The sequence below is a fragment of the Gavialis gangeticus genome, unplaced genomic scaffold (assembly GCF_001723915.1).
Source record: "Gavialis gangeticus isolate Ggan-Ray unplaced genomic scaffold, GavGan_comp1, whole genome shotgun sequence".
Taxonomy (NCBI): domain Eukaryota; kingdom Metazoa; phylum Chordata; order Crocodylia; family Gavialidae; genus Gavialis; species Gavialis gangeticus.
This window is the reverse complement of record NW_017729011.1, coordinates 22,102,389-22,120,279: the sequence shown is the minus strand read 5'-3', so window position 1 is coordinate 22,120,279 and position 17,891 is coordinate 22,102,389. Positions and strand designations below refer to the sequence as shown.

Here is a 17,891-nt window from a genome sequence, read left to right as displayed (position 1 = left end):
TCATTTTTGCAGGTTGTTACAAGAGAGGGATGGAGGGAGAGGCACGGATATAAAAATTAAATACAAGTATTTTGCAAAATTTAAATTTGTTGCCATCTAATAAAAGCTCTAAGACCCAGGCTAACTCCCATCCCTAAGAATTACTGGAAAGAACGCTGTATACCATACCACGCTGCTTTTTTTTTTTTTTTTCCCTTTTTGCAAAAAATGTGCATTGCCTGCATTCCATTACAGACATTAATTCATATCCATAACACATCAAAAAGACAAGTGTCACGCTGAATTTTATTATCCTCGCTCCTCCTATACAACAGCATTTGCTAGCAGTATATAACATGCATGACTCAGTTCTACCATCATGGCACTAACACAACAGAAAGCCTTAAAATAAGTATACGTCTTAAAAGGTCAATTAAAAGAGCTTACAAAACATCAGACGGTGCTTCTTGCTAGAGCTCATTACCTAGTATGGTGGAGCTGCCTGTGTTTTTTTTCTTGAGCAAGTTAGTCTGTGAGTCAGCATTAACACACATGAGAACATCAGGAATACTGCCTAGTTCTGATGCAATGGAGGTTGTAAAAAAAAAAAAAAAAGCACTCTCCGTTTGGACAGGAGCCTGTAATTCAATTGCCTTTACTTTTCAATTACTGCATAGTCTACCGTTACCAAACTGCATAAAAGAAGGGAACTTTGCTTACAGCTTGGTCTCAAATTAATGACTTCTTACTTTTGGCTACAGTTTATTCTCTCTGTTTAAAAAAAAAAAAAAAAAAGGGAAAAAAAAAGCAGCTAGGCATAACATAATTAACCCTTCAAGGGCAGCAATCTCTTTGAGGCTATTAAGATGGTCTCTTTTTGTACGGTTTCCAGTGGCAGAGGATGATGCTGCCAAAAAAGTTTTGGCCAGTGAAAGCATTTGTACATTAAACTTTTAATGCTCTATAAAGTCATGCTGCAATTGCAACTGAGCTTGATTGTTAATGGAAACATAAGCTCGCCTTTAAAGGGTCATGTAAGGAAAAGGCACGTTCTGCAGGAATATTAACTCTGCATTTCCAGTGTCCAGAGCCATTCGTATGAGGGCTGCTCTTCCAGCCGCCATGGCCAGAAAAGCATCTGAGCCCGGTGCAAACCGGGTGTAACCCATGCCGAATAGTTGGCAAGCACCTGAGCACCTGAGGAACATCAGCGCTTTCCACCCACAAGATATTATAAAGGCCTTTTTATGACACACCTTGAGTATAAAATTACAGCAACTTGGCGAATCACCATACGAAGCTTATTATAACAGTGCTAATTACAACACCTTTTTATACACATCCAAATGTTTGCCTCCAAGGATGGTATTTTTAACTGAGTGTGGGATGAAATATTGGCATTACAGTACAGGCATTTGGCTCATGTGAATCACTTTCTACTGATTTGGGGGGATGGGGATACAACTGAAAAACCTCCCCGGCTGCAGGCTGCATGTAGAGCTTGTATTCTGTCAGACCATCACAAAATACTTTTTAAGTTTCTTATAAAAGCCTGTCTACATCCTAATGATGGCTGAACATGTGCAGAGAGGTTAGGTCACTTGCCAATCACATGAATACACAACACGGGAGCCCTCAACTCTTAGTCCTCTAATAACAGATGACATTGCTTGGTGTAAATGGTACACTGGAGCTCACGTATGCGTACAAGACAGGGACATTAAGATTACCATCCCTCTTTATTGGGGCAGGGTACTGGAAGGATCTCAATAGAAGTCCTTGTATATTATCTGTGTTAAAGGACCAAGGCAAAAAAGGCACGGGCTAAAGAAGGGAAGTCACCTATAAGTTTTGACTCCTGACTTTCCTCCCCCTCATACAAAACTCTGTGCTTTGCGTGTGGTCTTGACCTTCCTGATGTACATGCTCCTGACCAACAGATCACAGTGGTTCCAGCAGCGTTTCAGAGCAGAAACTTTCAAGCCATTCAAAACACCACATACAGGGTATTTTTGACGGGCACCTTAAATTTTTCAGACTCTCACAACTGCCTCCAAAAAACTTCTAGGACTCCGAGTGGCATACCGCACATACCACAGCAAAAGCGCTGTCGCCAGGAAAGGGACACCAAACAACATAAAAGGGGAAGGAGAAAGGCCAGACAGACTAAGCTTGAGGTCCACAGGTGCATTTAAAAATAAGGGATATTTTTATACTGAGATCTGATCTACCTTTTTGTACCAAGTGGTAGAGAAAACCTTGGGAAGTGGAGGAGTGGTGAAATCACTGGTTTTTTGATTTCATGCTGCAGGTGGAGAGGCTGCATACACTGATCTGACCTTATATGGAAAAAAAAAAAGTGTACTTTTACAGATTATTGAACACAAAAGTATGAATCCAGTAAAATCATAATACCAGTTTCAATGTTACATATTTCAATTACATTTTTGTAGGAAAAAAAAAATCAGGTTGATGTTAATTAAATCTCAACAAGCATCCACACTTCCCACAAGACTAGGTTCGATTCCACCCAAACACAAAGGTCAATCTGAAACCAGCTCAATCCTCAAGTTTTCCTTAACCGTAGGACACTCAACTACACATGATCAGAGTTTCGGGGGAGGAAAAAAAAACGAACTGCACCCGGGCCAAGTCCTCGTGTGCCAAACGTCTCAGCTGCTACAGAACCACTTGACAATGTTTCAAAAGAATTTAAGCACTGTTTTGAATACTGCTGACAATCTTCCTCATCCAAATTTGTAATTTAAATACCTTAAACTTGAAAAGCGCTCTTCCCTGGGGCATATTCAACTCCCCCTGACCACATTCTGCATGAAAAGTCAGGTTTTCCATAGCGTCTTCTTATTTTCTAGCTCATCCTTGAAGACTGAATCCTACAAGCTGCTGGGTGGGGTTGGACTCTCATCTGTATTAGACCCCTTGATTGCTATGGTGCATGCTGCCACACAGATGTTCGCCCTCACACAGAAGCTTGCAGGATCAGGGCCAAAGCATCGGAACTGTAACCATTCCAAAATATGTTCTCCAAAGCACGTTTTCACCTATAAAACACTAGATAAGCGAGGATCTCCAAGCACTTTAATATTAGTGAGCCCTCTCCTTGTGACTCCTTGGTGTCATTATGACAGCCCTTTTAATCATAGGACCAGAAGGGACCTGCAAGATCATCAACTCCAGGATGGATGGATGGATAGACAGATAGATAGACAGATAGATAGATAGATAGATAGATAATGGTATAAAGAAGTTAACTGAGTGGTCCAAGTACACACAAACATGTGTCCTGGGCTTTCACTTTTATGCTGAACAGTTGATAACGTTCTCTGAAATGACTACGATGTGCCTATAAGCCAAATACTATGTAGATGAGTCCAACTGGAGAGAAAGAGCAAATGAAATGTCTCTGGGCTGTGTGCATGAAGCAGTTTCATTTTGCCTGAAACATGCTTAAGATTCCCTTCCAGTACTGCAAAGCACCTTGAAAGGTCGACAAGCACTTTCATATTCTCAGATCCATCTACAACACTGCAGTAGATGAAACGGATTGACCTATACAAGAACTGAAACAGTCTCTGTGAAATAATCCATCAACACTCTTTTCTAGCTGCAGCAGTGTTTGTCATGGGCATATATGAAAATAGCACCTAGCTATTGCAGCTGATCCAGGGCTCGATATGTTTTAAATAATGGCCATGTTCTCATGGGATGTAACCAAACATGGAATAAATAGCTGCAAAGCTGGGAAGACAGCACACAACATAAAATACGCCCATATTAAAGTGCGTGCAGAGCCTGTGCCCATTACTGAACTCATTAAAGACAGTGATACTTTGTAACATGCTCTAATCTTTAATATTCATAGCTTAGTTCATTTGCATACCATGCCATAAATAGTTGAAGCAGAGGTAAAACACAAAGCGCTCTACTTGCATTTCTAATTATGCCTAAAATCAAATGTAAATCACAACACATCCAAGATACAGAAAATATTAAATTTGCTGTCTCTCAGTTGAGTCTTTAAAAAAAAAAATCCAATTATCTGCAAAAGAAAGAATCAAAGGGCTTATGAGGATGTGTGCGAGGATGGTATTGTCTTAAGTGGCTAGTTAACTTGTTCCTGCCATAACCCTGGTAGGGTGAGAAGGAGACATAAGTAACAAAGCAGAATTCAATTGCCAGTTGCTGGTCACAGATCTTTGGGCTGGAGGTCTCCCATGTGCCCAAATTTACACTGTCATGCTACCTGTGTTATTGGTATTTACAGCACTGGCTGCAAACATCTAGTTTGTTTGCAAGAGGACCATAAAGGAAGCTGGCATGTTCATATTAAGATAGGACTGCTCAGTCCTTTCCTGTAAACAATACGGCTGTATCCTTGCCAAATTTCATCAGCCTGCTCACGGAAACAAAGAGGTTCCCCAGTTCTGCTTTTCAGTTGTATCCTTTGGTGAACCCAAAGCAGTCCATCTCAATATTCACTGAACCAGAAAAAAGAGCAACCCCCCCATACTTCCCAGGCAGAACAGCACAACTGGAATGTAGAGCTGGCCTGTGCCATTTTTAATTGCTTGTACCTTCTCCCACCCACCGCCACAGCCCCGGTATCTGACGTACGGCATTTACTGCATGAATACTACTAGCTGCAAAAGAAAATGGAGTAAGTTGTGTTATGGAAGACCTGCAAATCTTTCCTCAGTTCCCAAAGGTCTTTTTCTGCCAAGAGGCAAACCTTCTTCTCACCTGCCATACAGATTGCTTACTTGTGTGCTCACCTACAGCTCTAGCACGAGGAAATGGCTCAAACCAGGGAGTCTGCTAAAAGGGAGGAAAGTTAAAGCAGCTCAGCAACTCGGAGTTACAACTCTTACATATCTCGTCAGTCCCAAATACAGTCCAAAGGACAAGAAGTGTGCAGCCACATACAAGCTACGGCAGAGGTCTCCGTAATTTTGTCGAGAGGCCTTGGATATACACATTCAATCTGAAGGGCTGGGAGCTGGAGTATGTAGAGCGCCTCAGTATTCAGAGCATAATACCATCTTCCAGGTGAGAAAAACCCACTGCAGGTGCCCTAGAGGTGTTTCCAACTGCTATTCTGCTTCATATTTCACGGTGCTATAGCAGTTAAGGATTGTCATCGACTATCAATGAGTCCCTTCATCCACCAGCAGCCAGCATGCTGGCAAGCAGTTCATCTTAACATCAACTTAAAAAAAAAAAAAAAAAGAAAAAGATGGTACTTCTCAGTACCAAGCTGAACTGCAGCTGCTAATTTAACCTTGGGATTTGAAAAAAAACAAAACAATAGCAGCCTCTCTTTCAGGACAGCTGGGAGCTTTATCTTAAGGTAAATTTGAAGAACTGAGTGGAATTCGGGCTTCTGCTCAAGCTTTAGAGATTCGAAGGCTGTCAGTGTGGAATTACAGACTCACGCAAAAGGAAAACTCTCTTAGCCAAAAAGTTAGTCCTAGAAATGGAAGAATTATCTACTTCCTCCCAGACGTTTCAAGCTGTTAAACCTGGGTTCACTGAAATCAAGCTTGTTTGCAAGAGGTGATCTGAGGGAAGAGAGGGATCTTACATTGACAGGTTCAGTGGTTCTAAACCCTGAGTACGACGGGCAGAAAACTGGTTACACAGATTACTGAGACCCCACAGGAAAAAATATGTTTGATTTTAACCCTCTAATTCTTCTGCATTTTTCTATCTCATCTTGTCACTGAGCAGGCAGCATACTTTCCTGGACAGGCTGACACTCTGGCCTTGCCCTCTCATGGGAGCAGATCAATCCCCCTACTAAGGGCTAGAAGTAGAGAGTGCCGAGCTCAGTTAATAAATGCTGCAGGTGCCTACCAGCTAAAAAACCAAGTTCAATATGGAGTCTCCAGCTGGACAAGTATGCTGCCCAAAGGCAAAGTTTGGACTGTCTGAACAAGGAAAAGTAAGATGCACATCTGAGACATAAAATGCTTCTGCAGAAAAAAAAAGAAATGAAAACTTATTAATAAATCAATCTACCATCAACTTCTCGCTCTCTGCTGGAGATTTTTTCTGTGGGCTGGTAATAGTGTGGCTAAGAGGTTTACTGGACTGGACAGGACTCCAGTCATTATGATACGGCAGGTTCAAATTCCAAATCAACCCCAAAGCTGTTGTTTTCAATGGAGGAAGCACAGGACTTCAAATGAGAAGATCCAGATTTTACCCCTAGTTCTACCTCGTGTGACTTCAAGACAGACAGGTGCGATGAGATGCTATATCCAGTTTTACCCTTTAATGTTCCTCCTTCGCTGGCGATGCAAGCCTTTCTATTTGTAAAGCAGTATGAGAGCCTTGGATGGAAACTGCTATTAGCACCATCCTCTCAATGGCATTTTTTTTTCTTTAACAAGCTAACTCCTTTATCAGACACAGAGGGTGCTGATTGCACAGAAGGCCAAGAACATCATCACTAACTGGATTTTTGCTTAAGAGTGCCCTTGGAGCCATCACCCATCCCCATCTGTATGTAAAGCATACCTCCCCCCCCCACAAAAGAAAACTCCAAGAAACCCACCAAATTTCCCTGGTGACTGAGACCGATATAACTTAGTCACAACCCTATCTCCACAGCCCTGACCACAGAGTGGCAATTCTGTCTTCCTTACTATGCAGGACCACAGGGTGCTCCCACTGCAGCACTGTAATAACAGCACACTTCCACTGGAAAAAGCTCAGAACCGGCTTCTTTGTGTCCAAAAAAAACACGTAGGGAGTTCAATCTTTTTTTTGTTTTTTTTCAGAGTGAGTTAGTTCAAAGTTCCAGTTAAAGGAAGTCAAATCAGCCAAAAGGCAGGGAGTAAGGCAAAAAACCCCAAACAAACAACAACTGAAAACACCATCTAGATGACCGATCAAGGTGAAGGAGAGTTGGTTTACTGTTAAACTACTTTTTGTAACTTTTTTCACTTTCCTTTATTTTACCACAGAGACTCTTAGCGATACATATCCACTCCCTTGTGCACCAGGCAGTAATTTTAGGCTTTGGCAAGTGGCTGTACTCCAGTAAGAGTGTACTTTGCAGTCATCTAAACTCAGACTGATTCAGAGGAAAAAGCTAAATATTACCAAAGGGAGAAAGGCAATCAAATTTTCAAGTCAGACTACTATTGAATCCATGCAATAGAATCACTATCACTATGTTTTCCTGTCTTAGGAAAGATGTAAGAGACTGCTGAGAATGAAATAGTGAACAAATAAATCTCACAACAGGTTTCTTCTCTTTTTCTACTTATGTTGTGTCCCCAGGACACGGACACCTCAACGATGGTTAAGTTGGGAGACTTTTCTACTTCTGAGTCTCTCCAGTATTTTATATTAGAATTATCATTAATATACCATCTTCTGAGATTCCCAATTCCATTTCAATTAAAATATAGTCAAAACGGCTATCATTTAATCTAAGCTTCTTTTTAATAATTTCCACCTTGAAGAAGCTGTAGAGGATTATTCCCATTAAACTGCAAAAGGTAAGTGTTTATTTTTTTCAGTTAATACAATCTGCATTTAGAGAGAAGTGAAAGCAACCTACTCATAGTGTGCAAAGCTTTTTTACTGTTCGTATGTACCCTGGCATTTTGCCCAGACCTATTTTTAAGCCCATTTACTAGAAATCCCACAAATTAAAGGAAATACGGATAATGTTGTAAGAATCCTTTGGGCCAAATGAAAGCTATACATAATTTTCCTTGTGCATCAGAGTAAGATCCTTAACCACAAAAACCAGATTTCCCCAAAGCTCTTTTGCAACAGTAAGAGAATCTTGTTTTGTAAAAAGTTGCTTTGATTCACTACTGGATTACGAGGAATGATGGCAGACACCGCTACTTAGCTGAATATGCCTTTAAGCCAAAACTGTAAAAGGTAATTACTGTTATGAAACAGAAAGGTGTTAAAAGAACACAAATAAGCTAAACATCTATGGTTCTTCAATGGTTATTATTAATGACAGCAGGACATGCAGAAAGTGCTCATACAGAGAAGCTTTAAAATGTTATTTCTCTCCACATAGGAGACCGTCATCTATTTTTATTTTCTAGTTTCTTTCAAAATGTAAGTTAACAGAGCTCATAAAAGGCTAATAAGCACTAAAGCACACTACGGAGCAGCACCGGTTTGCGCTACCTCTCTCAGACTGCCTGCCCCACTTTGGCCCAGCACTCCTGGCCTTTCCAATACTGAGGCCACATGACAAATTGTACCTCATCTTCTGCATTGATATTCCCCCCCTAAATTGTAGATAATGAGCCCACCTGATTGTTTCACTTGTATGCAAGGCCAGGACTTTACGTCTGGCACCTGTTTAATGAACCCTTTTGGGTCAACCAGTTCTCTAGACTGAACAAGAGTTGTAACCAGGACCTTTTCTTCTCTCTGTAGCTGCTGCGGCAGGCAAACCTAGGGTCTAGGCATCATGCAGAGGATTGGTACGAATGCCACGTGGCTTCCCAGTCAGTTGGATGTGCACTAATCCAGAAGTGGTTACATAAAGTATACGGTGAGACTGATGCACAAAAGCAACCATTATGACAGGCCTCGACATCACAGGATGAGGTAGCGCTGCATCACCTTGTTCTGATGGGGCGCAGTGAAAAGATCATGGAGGGAAACATTGTTGAAAGGGTTTCCCACCCCTGGTTTTATAAATACCATCCCTTCCATCTGGCCACAGTGCAGGATTATAATGAGCACGGAGAGAAAGAGGAATGGTAAGCTGTGGTCCCTCACCCCTTCCCTATTTTTATCTCTTATTTACAAGGCATCCCAGGGCCACTAAGTCTCAAAGCAGATGAGGCTGAAGTATGGAGCAGCCGCAGCTTTGGGGTTGGTAAGACTGCTCATAGGTGAGAATGAGGTAGGCATCAGCAGGGCATTGCGGGGGCCTGAGGGACATCCTCAGAGCAGGGAGAGGGCTTGCAGAGGCAAATTTGGGTGCAGCTTGGTCAACATGCCAGCCGAGCAGTGACCGCCTTCTGGAGTCAGCACTTCAGTAGTCAGCCTCTGATCAGCACACCCAAACTCGTCTTGCTCATGAGACAAGTCAAATTACAAGCAATAAAGTCCTTGTCTTTACTTTGCCTGGGCTGCTTGCTTTCCTCTGTGCATTTTGGGGCATATTTGCCACTGTAACGTGACTCAAAGTGCCAAGTGTATGCGAGAGGCAAGGACAGTTGTGGGTGATCACTTCTTTGTCAGCTGCATGTTTGGGACTATCCCAACTGTGCAGCTAGTCGAATAAAAGAAATGACCCACAACAATCCCTGCTTCTTGCCCAAGTCCTGGACCACAATGGCTACAACATCAGTCCAACACTGCCTAGTACATTGTAAAACACTAGCACCCCACTGTACTACTAGGTCCTTCCCCTTTTGGTTTGGTTTAGTGTTTTGGGGGGGAGTTATTTAGACATAAAACTCTCTCACACACCAAAAAAAGTCATGCATTGTGCCAGGAAAAATCATTTCATCACAACCGTAAAAAACACTGTCCAAGTCTCTAGCATACGAAAGGCCAGGCTACAGAGTCCTTAAGCGAGAACTGGGCAGGGCTGACGTGCATAATCAAGACAGTCCTACAGAAACTTGTGACTAATTTTAGTAAAGGATATATGAAGTGGTTTAAAAAAACCAAGCCCTTACTTTTATGCACATAACATGATATGCATCCATGCTGCTTTGCATATGTGGCTCTGTCTCAGAGGCCTTAACTGATAGACAATACTGTGCTCATTTTCTCTAGGTGAGTGGTTTCATTGACTAGGTAATGATCAGATTTCCTGCCTTTGGGTCTGTCTGAGCGAGCTCTACAGAAGTGAAAATAAGGGGGAAGGAGGCCTCATCTCCTCTCCCATACGGTTACCTGGTCACTTCTGTTTGCAAAGCACATTGGCAAGGCTGGTGCCACTTTCAGTACTCAAAATAGGGCATGTGTGCACACTGCCTACTGTCCAAACATGCCATACATTGGGTTTGGCTTTACTGGTAACTCAAACAACAAAACAAGGCACAGACAAAGCCTCTTCCTCAAACAACTGTGAGAGCTTTGCTGCAGAACCGCCTCTGTCCTGATCCCTTGCTGTCTCAGTCTTGGAGAGAGCCCCTGACCACTTCCACCCAGCTCTGTTACAAGACCTGCTTGCCAGTATGGGTTGACATCGCCCAGGGGTCGGCAACATTTTCAGGTAGAGTGCCAAAAACACTTGCAACTTCCATTTGTAAGATGTTGGCGTGCTGAGGGCGGATGGCGGGGGAGCCACGAGGGGCCTGATCCTTGCTGTGGCCGTGTGGCCCCAGCCCCTTCCCCCCCATCCACAGAGGCATGCGTGCCAAGCAAAATGCCTTCAAGTGCCCGTGCCAGGGGTTGTCTACCTTTGCACAGGGCTACTCCTGGAGGCTGGAGGGCGAGGGAGTCTGCAAAAGAGTCCTCCATTCCTAGTAACTGCCTAATAGTGGTTATAATTGCCATCAACCAAAATTTCCAAGCTTTACCCACAATCACATCAGAGATTTTTCAGTCAGGAGTCACTATTTTGGGCAAAACAAACATAACTGCAACACCCCATCAATAAGTTAAAATAAAGAAAGGAGTATTTACAGCATCTTCGTATGAACATTTGCACCAGAGACCTTGGGAAGAGAGAGAAAGAGCACGCGTGCGAGAGGTGAGTGTATTCAACATCTCATCAAGTGAATTTGGCAATAATTAACATTGGTACATTTTGGTGGGTTCAATGATAATTTAGCAACCAAATACATATTGCACTAAAATTCATAAGATATGTGTCAGTAAGAGCAATAATTGTGGTTAGTTCCCTTGGGTGGGGGGATAAGGCAAAGGGGCTTCTTTCCAAAAGGCTCTGATGCAAAGTGAAGCAACAGTCAGTGAACCCGACTCATTCACTGTAGTTTATCCCCAACAGTCATTTAAAATGTCTTCCTTAGATACATTTCAACTTCCTTTTAAAAATGAAAATAATTACGCAGGGGAAATTAACAGTTTTTCTGCTCTGCAAATGCATAGATCAGAACAGTTAAACACATAACTTCGGGATCTTCTCCAAAATTTATGTGTTTTGCATGAAAACCAAATGTTTTTTTCCTGCCTGGGAAAATATTTAAACACTAAATTTATGAAGCCAAGTCCATTTATTCCTGTTTTATGTTGCTTCTCAGATGGAATCTAATTAGCAATTTAAACAGTGGAGAAAGGATTCAGCACTGGCCAACAGCATAACCCACCGAACTGTAGCTAGGCCAACATGCGTCTCAAGTGAACAAGCAAGAGATTTTGTTCTAGCTTGCAGATCTTCCAGCCAGTGCCCCATTATCCAATTTATGCAGGATACACAGACAGGACAGAATTAGTTTCTTACTCCCTGCCTTTCCCCAGTACACATTAATAGGACCGCATTCTCACATGGCAACCAGCATCAAAAGAAAGAGAAAACATCATCTGAGTCCTCTCCAAATCAAGTTTGTTCTCTTCTCCGTGGACTAAACAAACGAGGTTGCCAATACTTCCACATTAGCAGATTAAAAAACATTTTTTTCCCTTCCAGATATGTGGTTTAGTTTTGGTCGAACCAAGAACTTGACATCTCACCTCAAAGCCTGACAGGGTAAAGGGAGTAAGCAACGGTCCAATTTTTCTTAATTGAGCACCCCACTCAACTGCATTTAGCCCAGACTTGAGTAATTGCATTTTTCAGCATCACAAAAATTCTTTTCCTGCTCATATCATTAGCAACTGCAGCACCCGCTTCCCATATGTTAGCAAGTATGCCTTAATTGGTGAACTGAAAGTGCTTGTTTGCACCAATGAATACTCTTATTTTCCTACTCAAATGGACCAATAGTACTCCAAGGCCAATATTAATCGATAACGGATGTGGCAGAATGCAGTGAAAAGAAGTTGTAATGCCTCTGCTGTCAGGATGCTGTAGGCTGGCAGCAGGGAGCTCCCTGTTGAATGCTGTGAGCTCACACAGGCTAACAAGGCACACAGTACAGCTGTAGGAGTACAGGAGCGAGCCGAACCAGACAAAAATTTGATAACACTATCCTGTCTCCAACTCTCAATGTGGCCACCTGCAACAGCAAGTGCCACAGACACTCTGCCTATGGGTGAAAAAAGGAGGAGGGGTTTTCCCCTTTAATTTACATTTTCTGCCATTACATTTTCTGCAATTTAATTACATTAAATCCCATTAAATTGGAGCCAACCCTAGTCGTTCACTACAGGACTTTGCAAAAAGTGTAGACTGAGCAACCAGAAGTGTTCTGTTTTAGCAGGCTTGACACGTTAGAAAGTTCCTTGAAACTACTCAGCAAACTTTGCTACTACCCTTGTCACACATACAAGTGTCAACACTACAGGACGAGGTACAACTGGAACAAGCCCATGCAAATTCCAAGTACACTGTTCATAAAAAAAACACAAATTTGGACCAAGAAGCCTAATTATTTCACATCCTGAGAAAGAGCACAATTTCTGAAACAGGGCTGAGATCGCAGCTATTTTAACCGAACCCACTGACAGCACCTAATTTCAGATTACCAGGCAATTTCCAAGCCTATGGGTGTGTCTACACGTTGCCATACGGCGATGTTGTTACAGTGCCATGCTTTAGTACAGGTGGTTACCGTGCCATGTGCACGGTCAGAGTTTGCCGCTACATTGCCATAGCGGCGTAGTATAACGAGGGAGAGTGCTGCTATGGTGACATAGCTGGTGATCACGTGTAGACGCACAGGATTGCTATGTTGCTACAGTGTGCTGTATGGCAACATGCAGACACTCCCTACGAGTACTCAACTACTTCTGTGCCATGACCCCAACCTTGCCGTATGAAGAACATGTCCCATTCCCTATGAAGTCTCAGGAAAAAAGCATGCCTAAAAGTATGCAACTAATCTTACCGTGGTTTAGCTATGAGCATTTTTATGTGAAAGGCAACCTGTTTTCAGCCAGAATATTTCCTGTATGTACACGAGCAAGTCAGGTCAAGTGACTGTAGTAAAGGGCTAAGAATCCCAATTCTTGTTTTCTATTCCCTGCTCTTGCACTGACTCTCTCATCCAATGTCTAATCAAGTCAACAGGAACCCTTCAAGCATGCAGAGAAATGCGCCCTGGATGACCTCATGCGAATCACTTCATTTCTCCGTGCCTCAATATACCCATTTATAAAATGGCCTATTTCAGAAGGCTGTTAGGCTAGAATTAATTAAAGGTGGTAACACATAAAGATTCTCAGATCAAGGAGGTGAAAACTGGCAATGGTCAATGAAGGAACAGAAAAGCCCTGGTGACCTTTCACCACAAACAAAAAAAATTTTTTTAAATGAAGAAGCCATTATCGCTGCAAAAAGCAGAAGTAAGTTTGATTTGTCTCTCTATTTATTTTTTTTCATTTTCCTGGCCAGTTAGACAAGAACTATTGCAGTTGTGAAATCCAGGAAACTTTGCTGCAACACTCTGTAATACTTACAAGGCAATTGGCCAAAAACACACACAAATAAGTTTTTTCGGCACAATTCCTACCACTTATCATTAGCCCACTTTGTTAGGAAACAGCATGTGCTGAAAGGAGTCCCAAAGTTGGGGAGTGTCACCTTGGGGAAAGGAACGGAAAAGCAGCAGCAATATTTCCAGCTTTCGGCAGTGACTGAGAACCTCAGATCACTGCACATCCGACTAGCTCCACTCACCACAGCTGTGTGGGGTCCACGTGGAGCAATATTAATCTACACAAGCTGAGGACATTGGGTCAGCTCCTCAAAATCTCCATTCAAAGTCTGATTTTCCTGAAACTCCTCCCGCCTCTCTATACCCACAGCTATGAACGACAGTTTACCTTGATGCTCCAGGGTACGTTTTCCAGGTTACTTCCTCCAACACTTTTTCTATAGGCTTCACTGAGCAAGTTGCATCTCACACAGTTCTGAGTTTACACACCTCACCTTGACTACGGCAGGGGCTGAATTAGGGCAGAGCTTGGTACGTTTATAAGAAAACCCCGGAAAAGACAAGACAACTTGTGTCTTCTGGGAGGTGCACTGAAGAACAAAGGAATTATTCAGCTCAGTCTTTAGTTATCAAACAAGAAAGAACCGTTTTAATGTTATGAACTTGCATGTTTGCATTTACACAGCGGCTTTATGCTGAGGATGCCAAGGGGGGTTAGAAATGACAAGTAAGCCTTCTAAGCGTCCTTGGGACGTAGGCATCCACATAAAGATAAACTGAGGCTGTGCGTGCGTTAGCATGCTGCTCAAGGTCATGCCCTGAATCCAATGTCAGAGTCCAGATTGAAACCCAGGGGCCCTGACTGGTTTTCTGACGGCGAAAGATAATCAGCCACTACCGCATTCTCCCTGCCACCCACACCACCTTTGGGGAACTTGGGGGTAATAATACTTCTAACAGCTATTGATGAGTCCAAAGCCTTTCACAGGAAGAAAATTGACTACTATGCTGAAAGGGAGTCAAGTGTTTGCCTGGTTTTACTGAGAAATGAAATCCAGCTTTAAACACAGTAAATCAGAGACTATTCTGAATCACCTCTTGAATTTTTTAATGCTACTCCTGGGAGCACTGAAGGTAAATATGTTAATTTGACTTCAATCATGAGTTGGAAAAAAAGCACACTGTATTAGTTTAGGGTACCAAGTCTTAAAACTATTCATGCATTTCTGCATATTTTATACTCAGCAAATAAAGTTCCAAGGTTCTATAAAGAGGCTGAGAAATTATTCTGAGTAAGCAATAATGAGGTGTGCATTATATAAGGCTGATACTAATGGTAATTTATTATTAAAATTTAAGAGTTATAGCTGCTACATTTTAAATAGCCCTAGAGCAATTTTTCTTGCTTTCCATTTTTAAAGAACATTTGGAGAGTTGGAGTTGGAGATGCACACACCGTTTTATCCATTCTGCAGAGCATAACCATGGACTCCAGGCCAATGTCACAGGCCCTTCAGGGAAACTTTATTCTTTGATAATTCTGTAATTAACTCTTCCCAGCACACCACTGTTTCTACTACAGCAAGAAGTCACGTTCAGCGTTTTTGCAGAGTAGCATGTCACAAATGACTAGGCTTTCAAATGGAGATTGTAGTCAGAACATGCAGTTCACAGGCTGGTATTTCAAGGCAACCTCTTTCCCAACTTGGATTTGGGAGCAGAAAAATCAAAAACTGCTACATGGTTGTATTTCTCACCGTTGCCAGAGCTTTCTAGCTCATCACTCTGTCTGTGAAGAGACTCTCTTTTTGACAACCAGACTTCGCTGGAAGGAGCACAGAAGTTAGACAGAGCCAGGGGCTTAACATACTATTTTGCCATGCTGGCCAGTGTGAGACCACTCCCTGCTGGGTGCTCTCTTCCTGTTGCCCAGCACAATTTAGATATTAATCATGCCATTTTAATAAGACTGCCTGACGCTGCTTCATACACCCAACAACAGTCATAACAGCAGGCTACATAAAACTCAGTAACAGAAATGATGCTGCTTTCACCCCGCCCCGGGGAAGACCTCGCCATCTGAAATGGTTTCCTGATCTCCCGCCTAAAATACTATCCCATTACTCCTTGCTCTGTCTGCCTCAGATCACTCCAGCAAAATGTCTTGCCCTACTTGATATTTAAAACCTCCCACTGATAATAGATTATGTTGCTGCCACCCCCAACAAACCCACATCAAGACGCATATATTTAGGTCTTTACTTTTCTGTTGCAAGCCTGTCTCTTCTGACCCTTTCTGTTATTCTTCTTTGCAGCCCTTCAACTTAAAGCAGCCTCTTCTTTATATTAATTGGTCCAGCAGTGCTACAGCGTGGAGCCGCAGACATACCTCCTGCAAGAGCCCTCTGTGTCACAGGTGCAGAGAGATGCTGTAGGTTAGAGTTAATTTGCAAATCTTGGGGAGAGGGAGAGGGGAGAAGTCTTCATGCCTCAACAAGACATTACTGAGGAGAGAAATGACCTGCAGTCATTTCAGACTTCACGGGAGGAGCAGTATCATAACGTCTACGTTAGTTATACAGAATAAATTAGTATTCAAGGACACTGGTTGAAAGATGAGGAAATCTCATGCTAACAATTTAGATAGGAGTCAGGATTTAGCTTTCAAGAAACAACCAACACTGGGCAAACATTTCTGAGTCTGGTTTGCTTGTATGAAATGCAACGTTAAATCTAAAATGTATTTAAAAAGTAATACTAACAAATGACAGAACGTCCTTTTTTGAATTACATTTCAAAATAATTCTATGCCTAGATTCATTATGCTAAAATGTAAGTCAAGTATTAAATGAATGAGTTGATCCAATGAAACACACCAATTTCTGGACAAAACCCCTTAGTTTAAGATCTATTTAACTGTGGAATAGTTCCAAACAGCACTGGAAGCCTACAAGGTTTAACAGGCAAGACTGAGCTTTGCAAAATTTACTGTAGGCCAGGGGGATAGTTTCATAGTTTCCAGGGTCGGAAGGGACCTGAGCAGATCATCTAGTCCGACCCCCTGCCACAGCAGGAAGAGCACTGGGGTCAAATGACCCCAGTAAGGTGGTCATCCAACCTCCTCTTAAAAACCCCCAGGGTGGGAGCCTGCACCACCTCACTTGGAAGCTGGTTCCAGAATGGATGCCCTAGATGGGATAATGTTGGGGAGGTATCCATTTTTTATAAAAAAAAAAATGCATGATTCATTCACCTACGCAGACTTAATGACTTAATTTCTTCTTTGGGACAGGGTAGTAAGAGATGGGTGTTGGTCATTTCAGCATGTCTGGGCTGGTAGGAACGAGTTACCAAGTACTATCAACATAGGAGTGAAGTAACCTTGGGGATATAAGGAAGCTCACTGACCAGGCATTTACTGGACTCAAAAGATCTTCCAAGGTCCCTTCCAGCCCTAATGTCTATGAAACTCAAAACCAAGAGAGTCAGACCTCATGGAAACAGTACAACCAGGGCTTGAAACAAAGAACTGTGGTAAGCATCCGGTATATGTTGAATACTGGATGCTTGGCACCAGATAGATAGGCACTAATGCCAGCCTACGCATGTCTGTTAGCCTTGCTTCTCCCTCTTACCCAATACCCTAAAATATTGTATTGCAGCTGACTAATCAGGGGGCCTTGTTCTGAAAAGGCTGTCCTGTGCTGCTGCCAATATCTGCTGCTTGCACTTCTCCCAAAGGGCTGAAGGGCTAAAAATTCATGTTCTTTTGGACTCACTGAAACAGCGACAGGGAAAAACAGTGGTGCTGAAGCCAGGCTGAGGCATGCCCTTGCTGTCTGTTGGCTTGAAGCTGTTGGCAAGCTTGTCCTGTGGATCTGTGACATTAGGCACATTGCTTCTCTGCCACTAGCTGTAAGATTCATAAGAGAGATGTTAACACCTTAACTTCTTATTGATTTCCAAGAACCACCCTCTTATTTCCAGCAATTAAATTCCACGGTGACAAATTAGTTATACCATGTTTTCTATCAATTATATTACCCCAGACATTAAGAGAAACCCCTAATGAGATGTTTTAAAGTTGGGTCTGTGTGCATAACAAGTATCAGGGGATTTAAAGAGGACAATTCACCTTCATTTCCCAAAACAAGTCTGAGGGTGATGGAAAGTGGCACTAAAAGGTGGCTGGTGCGGTTTTACAAGCCAGCGGTTCAGCACAGCGCCCTGGCCCTTCGGTCCTAACACCGGGTGCACTCATGCCACACAAGGAGATTCAAACAGAGAGAGTTTCTCAAGTTCAGCTGACAAAAGTCTGACTTTCTACTGAGGTTTTCCACTGCTCTTCAGGCCTGATGAAGCTGGTCATTATGTTTCTCGAGGAGG

General features: G+C 42.5%; 1 protein-coding gene across 6 annotated transcripts in view; it reads right to left on the bottom strand.

Annotated features, from left to right (window-relative positions):
* Window positions 1-17,891, bottom strand: part of NACC2 (NACC family member 2) — a 97,790-nt gene that overhangs the window by 42,338 nt on the left and 37,561 nt on the right. The window contains exon 1 of one of the 6 annotated variants that reach the window (XM_019510815.1): window positions 13,894-14,032. The exons of 4 other annotated variants lie outside the window; for them this stretch is intronic. The gene's annotated coding sequence lies outside the window, so the exon portion shown is untranslated. Of the gene's footprint in view, window positions 1-426; window positions 498-13,893; window positions 14,033-17,891 lie in introns of those variants that run through there. One more of the 6 variants, XM_019510817.1, reaches the window with a different exon arrangement.